Consider the following 9,467-nt stretch of genomic DNA (forward strand, 5'->3'; position numbering starts at 1 on the left):
AGAACTGGGCCAGTTATCTAACTTTGCAAAGGCAGCACCCTTTTCCTTTGCAAGGTGTTATAACAAATATACACGTTGGAGGCAGGGGGAAAAGCAAGTGCGCTCTGTCGGGGGTACACACGTCGGCTGCAAATGCAACAGCAAAGGGATCCTCTGACGGGCTCTCGGGAGGCTCTGAGGAGCTCCAAGCTGCGCAGGCTGCCATGGGGAGATACACATGCTGTCTGCGTCTGCATGCTAACTTTTTAGCTCTCTGAGATGCAAATAGTGACATTATTTTCATGTGATGCAACACTTAATGTGTGTACCTCTTAAGTCAACATTTATAACAGCACAAGACATCTTTCTTATTGTGTGCATCATCCCCAAAATGCAGGATTTTTCCTCTTAAGTGGCACAGAATTTTATCAAAAAGCCAACAGCCCCCTCTCAGAGCAGTGATGTACAGCAAGAGAGTTCATGAACCGTGCAAATACCCTGATAACAGCTGGTTAAGTAAGATCTTGAGCACACAAAGCCCCTCCTCTCCTGCTAGGGAAGTTTTTAGCATGGAGGGAAGGACTGGAGACAGGAGGATAAAGGTCTGATCCTCTTTATCAGAACCTGGCCTGGGAAGTAGCATCTTACACGCGCTGTGGTCTCCTCTTTTGCTGGGTGTGATTTTACAACAGAAGTGCTTTTATTTCTCAGTTTGCTCCTGTCCATTTTGCCAGGCTCAGCCTTACAACACCAGTGTGAATCGATAGGAACACACTGGTCTGTGAGCCCCAGCTATTAGTGACAGCCCAGCAAAACCATGCATGGCTGTCAGCACAGAAGTGGACTGAGTGAAGTCATTAGGACTTTCCTTGTGCCTTAAGTGAAGCACTTCGCTGGCCCAGCATTTAGAGTGCTTAAAAGTGATGGGAGGAGATAGCATGGTGTTTGGTCCCATAAGGAAATGCATTTTATTTAGCCTGATAGAAACCAAAAAGAAAGAATTACCTAGGCAGGTTCGGTGGTTGAAAATGTCAGTGAAGCTGAAAGGGAAAGGAGAAGCCTTGTGATCTAGATCCCAATATAATCAGTCTCAGAAATCACACAATAGATGCTTTAGTAGACTTTGTAATTATGGAACTATCTCTTGTGATTTCCCTTGTGGTTTGCTCCCTCCATTTCCCAGAGAGAATGTAAGAAAACAGCCAGTCATAACCATTGGTGGTGAAGCCATTCAGAGAAAACAGTCCCATACTAACCCTAGGCTGTTTGGTGTTCATTCAACCAAGGCTGGAGACAGCAGACAGACCCTGCAGATGGTCAGTGCATTCTGGCATCTGTAAGCAAGAGAAATGCTTGCATCTCTCCTTCCTGGAGCACAGCCTGCCAGTCAGGAGGTCCATGTCCTTTCCTGCAAACTTCCAGTCCATTCTGGCTGGTCAAAGCAAGTGGAGTGCAGTCATTCAGTCCTGCCAAGCATCACTAATGTTTGGGACAGCTACTAGTTGTGCTTCTCATCACAGGATGACAAGGGAAAATGACTAAGAACATGGTAGCTGTCCAATGCCAGGTGCAGCTGGACCTTCTGGTTTTGTCCCAGGCTCAGACTTGTTCTGAAAGCTGAACAAACATCTGACCATGTGTCTGGAGGGACCAAAGGACTTCACAGCAGCTGCTGCAGCAATTGACTTGCATTTATGGCTTCAGAAAATGAAGTTAATTCAGACAAAATTCATAGAATCATAGAATAGTTTGGGTTGGAATGGACCTTAAAGATCATCTAAATTGTCACTTAGCATTTTTAATTATTAGCCTGCAATGGACATCTCTAAGTTTTTGTCTAGAGATCTGAGACAGTATATTTCGTCTCGTGTTTGACATGTCCACAAAGTCTCCTACCAACACTCTATGTCCTTCTTGATTCAGAATCCTTGAACGATGAGTTCCTGTCAACAAGAAGAGCTTGGGTAACATCATTAGCCAGACGCATCAACACTACCCTGTCTTGAACCCACAGGGATTCATAAACTCCATGCTATGAAGTAGAGCCATAGCAGTGGGGAATGTCTGTCTGCCTCTGTATCCCCAACAGAGAGAGCAGAGCACTTGAGCTGCTTTAGCAAATAAAATTGAAATGTTGGCTCTGGAAAGCTGCAGGCATGGCCACAGATCGCATCTCTTGTGCTGGCTGCACTGTTATCAGATCATATGGTTATTTATTGTTATTGTGGTTTGATGTTAGTGGAGGTGTTGGCAGCTCTGCTCTGTCACTCAGAAGTTTAGTCAGCCCAAAACAGCACATTTCCCCACAGACTCAACCAGCCATAGTCAACTTATACTGGACCTAAGTGGGTAGCACACAGAAAGGGGCACCTAACATGATGGAAAAGGCCAAACGCCAGGAACACCAATTTAAATGGTAGAAGCCAGTGTCCTTTCTGTAGGTCTCTTGGTGCACTACCCACGCCGCCCAGCAGTGCTGGCTGAGCCGCTTGGCACGTTTTCCTGAGGAGTGTGTTCAGCAGTCCTGAAGGGAGGAGTGTGGGTCCTTCAACATTTGCCTTGGTCTATGCTCTCCTCCTTCTCACTCCAAAGAGTTATGCTTTTTTTAAGCAACAAATTCTTCTGCCTTGCTTCCCCCTGATCCCTTTGCCTTTCTGCAGTGCTCAGATGCTTCTGTTGACACCAGAGTATGTAAACACCTCTTTTAAAACCTCTAATTCTACTCCTGTCTCTAGTGGGGTCTCTCTACAGAGGCTTTCCCTCAGGCCCAAAGAGCACGGGGAGCCACAGAGCACCACTGCTTAGGTGTTATGAGTAGGTACAGCCTTCCTGGCAGTTTGAGGCCCTGGAGAATTGTTTCAGACATTCCAACCTCTGATACAGCCCTGTTCATTACAAAGATCTGGCTGAGGGGATTCTCTGTGCATCTCTCCAGGTTGCCATCTTTCCCTCAGCCCAAGGAGTACTCCCTCAACTCCTTCACCGGACCGCTTCCACAGTGCTTCTGGAGCTGCCTTTCCACTGTTTCCCTTCCTGCCAGCAGCTTGCAGCCATCCTCAGAAGCAAAACAAGAGTTGGTGGCACACTTGGGTGCCTCCTCAGTCAGAAACTCCAGCAGATTGATGCTGTGGGTCTTGCCCTTGGTGATGGCACCTTACTGCACATCAATTTCTGAGGCCACCAATACCAAAGGGAACTTAGTTGTTTCTCACACATATGTGAAAGCACAGCTGGTGGGGAACCCACCAGCAGCAGTGACATTTGACCAAAGAAAGGCATTATTGGTTATTATTACTAATTGCTGTTATCTCAGCTTCCTCCATAAGGTGAAAGCTTGGCTTGGTAATCTAGTGGAATGTGTCCTCTTAGAAAATAAAAATAATTTGTCTGATTTTCTAAGGACACAAATCTTACACAACAGTATTATGTATCCATCCATCTATCCATCCATCCATCCATCCATCCATCCATCCATCCACCCCTCCCTCCACAGAGCATTCTACCCACCTTGGCAAAGGGATTCTATTTGAAAAATAAGCCAGGAAGGAGAGAGTTGAATTAATGCCTCTCCAGAGAGAAAACCTGCTGTTATGTGTTCTATTTGATCTGGGGCACATACCTTGGCAGTGAAACCCCAAAGCACATGCTGCTCCTGGCAGGCAATAGTGAAGGGACAGGCAGAAGGTAGCAGTACTGGGGGGACTTTGTGGTGACAGACAAGGTGACAGACACTCCTTTCCAGTGAATCTGGATATAAGGACAAAACCATGTAGAAATTTGTAGAAGCTTTGCAAATTCTGCCGTTCTTGAAGCAAGACTCTTTTCCTTTTTTTTTCTTCTTTTTTTTCAGTCACCCAAGACCACTCGCCTTGGCAGCACAGCCATTATTTGGAAATTTCCATATCTCTTCACATGAGACATCTTCTGTTGCACATCCCACAATGTCTGTGTGGAGGCTCCAGGCCCACCCATGGGGTTTGATTCTTGCACCAAACCCAGCTTGGTAAGTGGTTTCCTCTTTCTTCTTTTACGCAAGCAAACCCTTTGCCAGAGGTCAGTCACTGCCTCTTTACAGACATCCACACTTTTCTTTGTTCTTGTACTAGTTCCTAGAACAATTGCAGACTCCACTGACAGCTTCCAGATTTAGCCATTTATTTGCATAGCGCATCAGGCTTGATAGGGAATTTTTCTCACCGTGGCAAGGGCCTGCAGGCTGAGTTTCACCCTGGCCATTCTGAAGGGATGCTTGCACTGCATCCTAGAAACTTGTCTTCTTTGGGGTCGGGATACTGCTGCTAGTGCCAACAGACATCTATGGAGCTGCATGGATACCCAGAATGGCAGCATCAGGGAAGGCTGTGGCAGCTGTGGCCAGACCACAGGAGTGTCTGCATCCACAGCAGATTACTTTGAGAGAAAAAGAGGTGAGAGAAGGAGTGATGAAGCCTGTGTGGGAGGGTGGACAGCTGAGGGTGAGAAAAGTGGAACTGGGGCTCTGCACTGGCTAAAGACCCTGCCTGGTGCCTGCAACACAGGCATGCAACCCTTTGGGTGCTTTTGATGGTACCAACGTGCGACGCAGACACGTAGGCTTGATGAGGCCTCACTCTTAGCCCCCTTTCTACCTCTGAAAGGGCTGCCCCTTCCCCTGCAGGGTACTACATGCACACATGTGCCTATGTATGTGCACATGCGTGCCTGTCTGTCTCCCTGTGTGGAGGAACAGCATCAGGACCTCCCAAGCAAGCAGTGAACTTTAGTGGAAGGAACCACCTCACTTTCTGCCTGAGGCGAAAGGATTTCTAAAATATAATTCCCCAAAATGTGTGCCAAAAAGTTAATGAGCTTTGCTTCCCCACCACCCCTGCCAAGACATCTCCACCTCCTTGGTGTGCTTACATGGCAGCTGGTCTCACCACATCTCTGCTTGTCTGCACGTGGCCTTCCCTTGTGAGGTGCCCTTTGCCAGAGAACTAGGTGCTAGGCAGAGAGAAAACGTGAGAAAGGGCCTTGGGTTCACCAGAAGTTGTGCTGCCCTGGGCAGGAAGGACACCTAGAGCTGCTTTTGCTGCATTTCCCTGGTCTGGAAACACTCTGGGAGCCTGAGCAGAGCCAGTTTTGGGAGCTCCCTGAACAAGCCTTGGCAGGAAGCAGAACCCAGGAGGTGCCAAGAGCAGCAATAATCCAAGAGGTTTAAAGCAGCACGGGTAAATCCAAGGACAGTGATATTAGGCCTCTGCCAGGGTCCATGGGAGACTATTGGGTGGCACAGCAAGATACACATTCCTCTGTCTGCTTCCTTCTCAAAATGAAGAGCCTGGCTGTAAGGACTTGGACTGTCCTTCAGCCACCCCTTCCCCTCAGACCCCCTGGGAACAATGTGATCCCCAGCAGGAGGAGGAAACCTGCAGTGTCATAGCCCAAGAGGTCAGAGCTTGATGGACAGATACAGGAGTCGTCTGAGCCTGGGGAAAGCGTGTGGACTCAAAGAAAACAACTAATCCTTAAAAAGGCTTGGGCAGTTTGGCTTCTGGTCATCCCCCAAAGGCAAGACACGAAAGGTCTCAAACAGGAGAAGATCCAAGCTGCCTAGAGCTTCTTTTGAAAACACTGCTGCCGTATTGAGTCCCCACCACAGCCCCCAGGGGCAACGTTCAGCCATGTTGCAGTTATTCTCAAGTCATTTGGCTGAGGAAAACTGAGGCCATCTTACTCCCATGGAAGCAGGACTTTCCCTCTCTGCCTCAGGGCTTTGCTGGGGTACAGACAGGGGAGCAGTGCCTTGGTATTCAATTAGAGAAACTATGCAGCTCTTCCTCTGTCTGACCATCTGCCTGGAGGGCCCCAGCACTATTGGAAGCCCACAGCTAAGGCAAACGTAGGAAATCCACTAAGAACAAAAGAAATACACCAAAGAGCACCTCCAGAGTTGAGTGTTTTTCCAGTTCCAAGCAAGCCAAATCTACTCTGGCATCTGGGTTTAGAGATTTCCATCCCAGCCCTGTGTAAATGTCATTTTTGGGAGGATTAATGTAGTTGGTTATGAATAACCCTATTTCCTGGTACTCTGCTATGTTTGTGCCTCCTGAGGCTCTCTGGAAAAAGTAGGAGTTTTCTGGAGCACTGTCGTCTGTAAGATAAACTGCAGAGAGGAGCATCCCTGAAAGGAGTAATCTTGGGAGCAGCCAGGGACAGGACTGTTGTGGTGGGAAAGGAGTCATCTGGAGCTGTCATTTGGTCTGATCCCTGCTCTTGTCCTTGCTGCACCTGGATCTAATGTTTTTAGAAAACACCACTCCTGTCCTGGGGGCACCAGGACCTGCTATTCTTGCCTGGAGGGGGAACTGCAGAAAAACAGGAGGTGATAATCCACCTGGGAAGAGAGAGAGGTTATTTGGAATGGATAAGCCCTGTCCTGTCTCCTTCCATCCTGGGGAGAAAGGGCAAGGCTGGATGAGACATGGCTCAGAGCTCCTGGCCAGAGCTTTCTAGGAAGCCACAAGAGATAAGTGTCCACAGGACCTCTGCCCAGAGCCACCAATAGCACCCAACTAAGTCTGTTCAGCACCTTCTGCCCCACACCAAATATCTGTGTGCTACAGCCAGGCGTGCCTGCAGCCTTTCCTCCTCCACTTCCTCTCATTGGTCACTTCTATCCAGATGTCTTTTACTATTTAGCATGTTGTTTTCTGCCCCATGTTTTTCCCCCAAGTGCCCTACATGGTCCTCCTCTGGGCCATCCACCCCAGCCAGTGACCAGCACACCTCACCAGGTTACAGCTCCTGCATGACAGGAACTCTCTGCTAATCTCTGTGCACAGAACACAACACAACACTGCCCTGTTCTTGGTTGCAATGGCAGCAGCAAACACAACGAAAAGGATGACAACATTTGGATCACCTGCTGTCACTGCCCAGAAATGTTTCTCTGTAGTGTGGGCAGGCAGACTCAGTCACAGGATTGCTTAGGAATCTCATCTGCAGCAAACTCCCTCTGCCAAGCTGCTGTGTGATGGCATTAATGATCTTGAGCACAAAGACCTCCTCCCACCTCTCAGGGGTCTCTAGCCCTGCTCCTCTCAATGCTCCATCAGACCTGGATCCTTCCTGGCTGACTTGGGTCTCTCCTCCTTGTCTTTGTAACTGCTGAAGTTCCTAGGAGGATCTGAATACTGAAATCACCACTCCTTTTCCTGCCTCTCCCAAATACAAGTTTATTTCAGTGAAGAAACACTGATTTACAGATGAGGCTCAAACCTGCAAGGAAAACACTGTCTTTTTTTAATTCTCATGCTTTGTCTGCCTTGCAATTTGACAATTTTGGTTTCCATGGTACTGGAAAGGCTACCCTCAACTCTTGCCAGCATGGCCTCAATAATCTCTGGAATGTAAAACTAATGTCTCTCATGCTGTACATAATCAATGCCCCTTGGAAGTGTACTGGTCTCCTCATTCCCCCTGCACTACAAGCTAGTTTTCAGGTGTCTCCTTTGACTAGAAGTCCCTATATTTATATGGAGGCACATCAGGGAGATGTGTGACAAATCTCCTCTCGTCAGGCCTCACTGGATATGGCCTTCTGGTCACTCTACCAGTTTATACAGCAGTAACAAGGCATATCCATGGGACTCCCCTGTCTTCACCGCATCTCCACTTTTGGCTTCATCAAGAATCCAGATTAATCTGCATCATGATGGATTCAAAAAATTTAAAAAAACCCAGTTTTATTAATAAATGTTTTCACACTGACCTCTTCCCCCAGGTGCAGTGTTCCTCACACAGCATCCTCTCCAGGGGCAAAGTGCACTGATGCTTCTCATGGCCCAAGCTGTGTGCGACTCGGTGGGTAGGGCTAAGGGCATTTTCCCTGGCAGGGTGCGCACTGGCAGGCAAAAGAACTGGCTGACCAAGCTGAACAGAGTGGCCTACACAGAGGAACAGCCTCTAGATGAAGGTGGTACAAGACCTGATTACTGGAGGTTTCAAACCACAGGTTACCCAAACACCTGAAACTATGTGTTAATGCAGAGCACAGACTCTTGGCGCTGGGGGGAAAGAAAAAAACCTTAAATACATCTAAAGTTCACAAGAACCGTATGCCTGATGAAGAACTGCATAATCTGTTAATACACACATAGGCAATTTTCCACTCAGCAAGAAGAACAGATTATACTTAAAGATGAGAGAAAGCCAAAGCGATCCAATGCTTAATGTGTTCCCTTTGCTTCCCTCCTCACAGCAGGGAAACCCAAAACCAAGATAAAAACCCTTTGCAGGCTATTGGAAAAACACAAACACACACTGGATCAGGAGACGGTTTAAAGTGCACACTTTTATTTTCTATTACAAAGGCTATAAGAAGCAAGTTTGGTTTTTTTCTTTATTTAAGAACAAAAACGTTGTTAAAACATCTACATTATTATCCTGATACTAGACCTTATGAAAGATACTAAGTTCTTTTTAATAGTAAAGCGTGGTATTCTTAAATTATATTAATACAAAGACATATTAAAGGACTCAAAATCATTACTACCCAGCTCAGAACTGCAGCATCCCCTTGCTATCTTTTCCTTTCACTTGCTAAAATCCATCCATTTTTGACATACAGTTTCATACAAGCTAAGTAGGGTATTTTCTGTTGTTTGGGTTTTTTAAATTTATTTCCCCCTGTAAAGGCCAGGTTAACTCCAATGCCAGTGTCACTTAAATCCCTTCCCCTACCAAAGAATTTGGGAAAAGAATTTCACTAAGTCCTTCAGCATTTAACAAGTTTCTGCTCTGTGTGAATGTCTGTGGTTATTTTACGGGATATGAAATTTTCTTCTAATGTTATAAAATTAGAACATCACTTCTTTTGTTAATAACCCTCAAATTTGGTTCTGCACTGCAGAATTCTCTTCTCTCACACGAATGAAGAAGAGAGAGTTATCAGAGTCTTGTGAACACACCACTAACGCAGCCCTACAACTGGTGGTTTATCTGTTGTAGAGCTGTGAGCACTGAGCAGTTTTGCTGAGAGCACATAGTGTGCTGAAGAAAACCCTCTTGGCTTGATAAAGCGAGCCTAAGAAGTCAAGTGTGAACCTTCCTGTCTTTCACAATGTCCCTTTATATAATATAAGCAAAGCCTTACCATTAAAACTTTACTCACTAGTTAGCAGTATAATACTCTCTCACTGAGATGGGACTGCAAGGACATCCTAAGGGGTTTCAAAAATGTGAACAGGGAAACCTGTCCCATCTCAGAATTTATACCTATCTATATAAAACCCTCCCCTCTTTTGTTATTTCCCTTTCCCTATGCCAAATAAAAGTCTTCATATTTAAACTGGAGATGCTGCGTTTCCTGGCCCGAGTCCTTTTCCTTTACCCTCATTTTAAAAGATTCCTTTGATACCACACACATATAATATTATATAGAGAGATATATTTAATACCTGTGTATATATGCTTCATGGGAGGGGTCACATATATACACACTAAAA

The sequence above is a fragment of the Neopelma chrysocephalum genome, unplaced genomic scaffold, assembly GCF_003984885.1.
Source record: "Neopelma chrysocephalum unplaced genomic scaffold, ASM398488v2 Primary Assembly neopelma1_59, whole genome shotgun sequence".
NCBI classification, from domain to species: domain Eukaryota; kingdom Metazoa; phylum Chordata; class Aves; order Passeriformes; family Pipridae; genus Neopelma; species Neopelma chrysocephalum.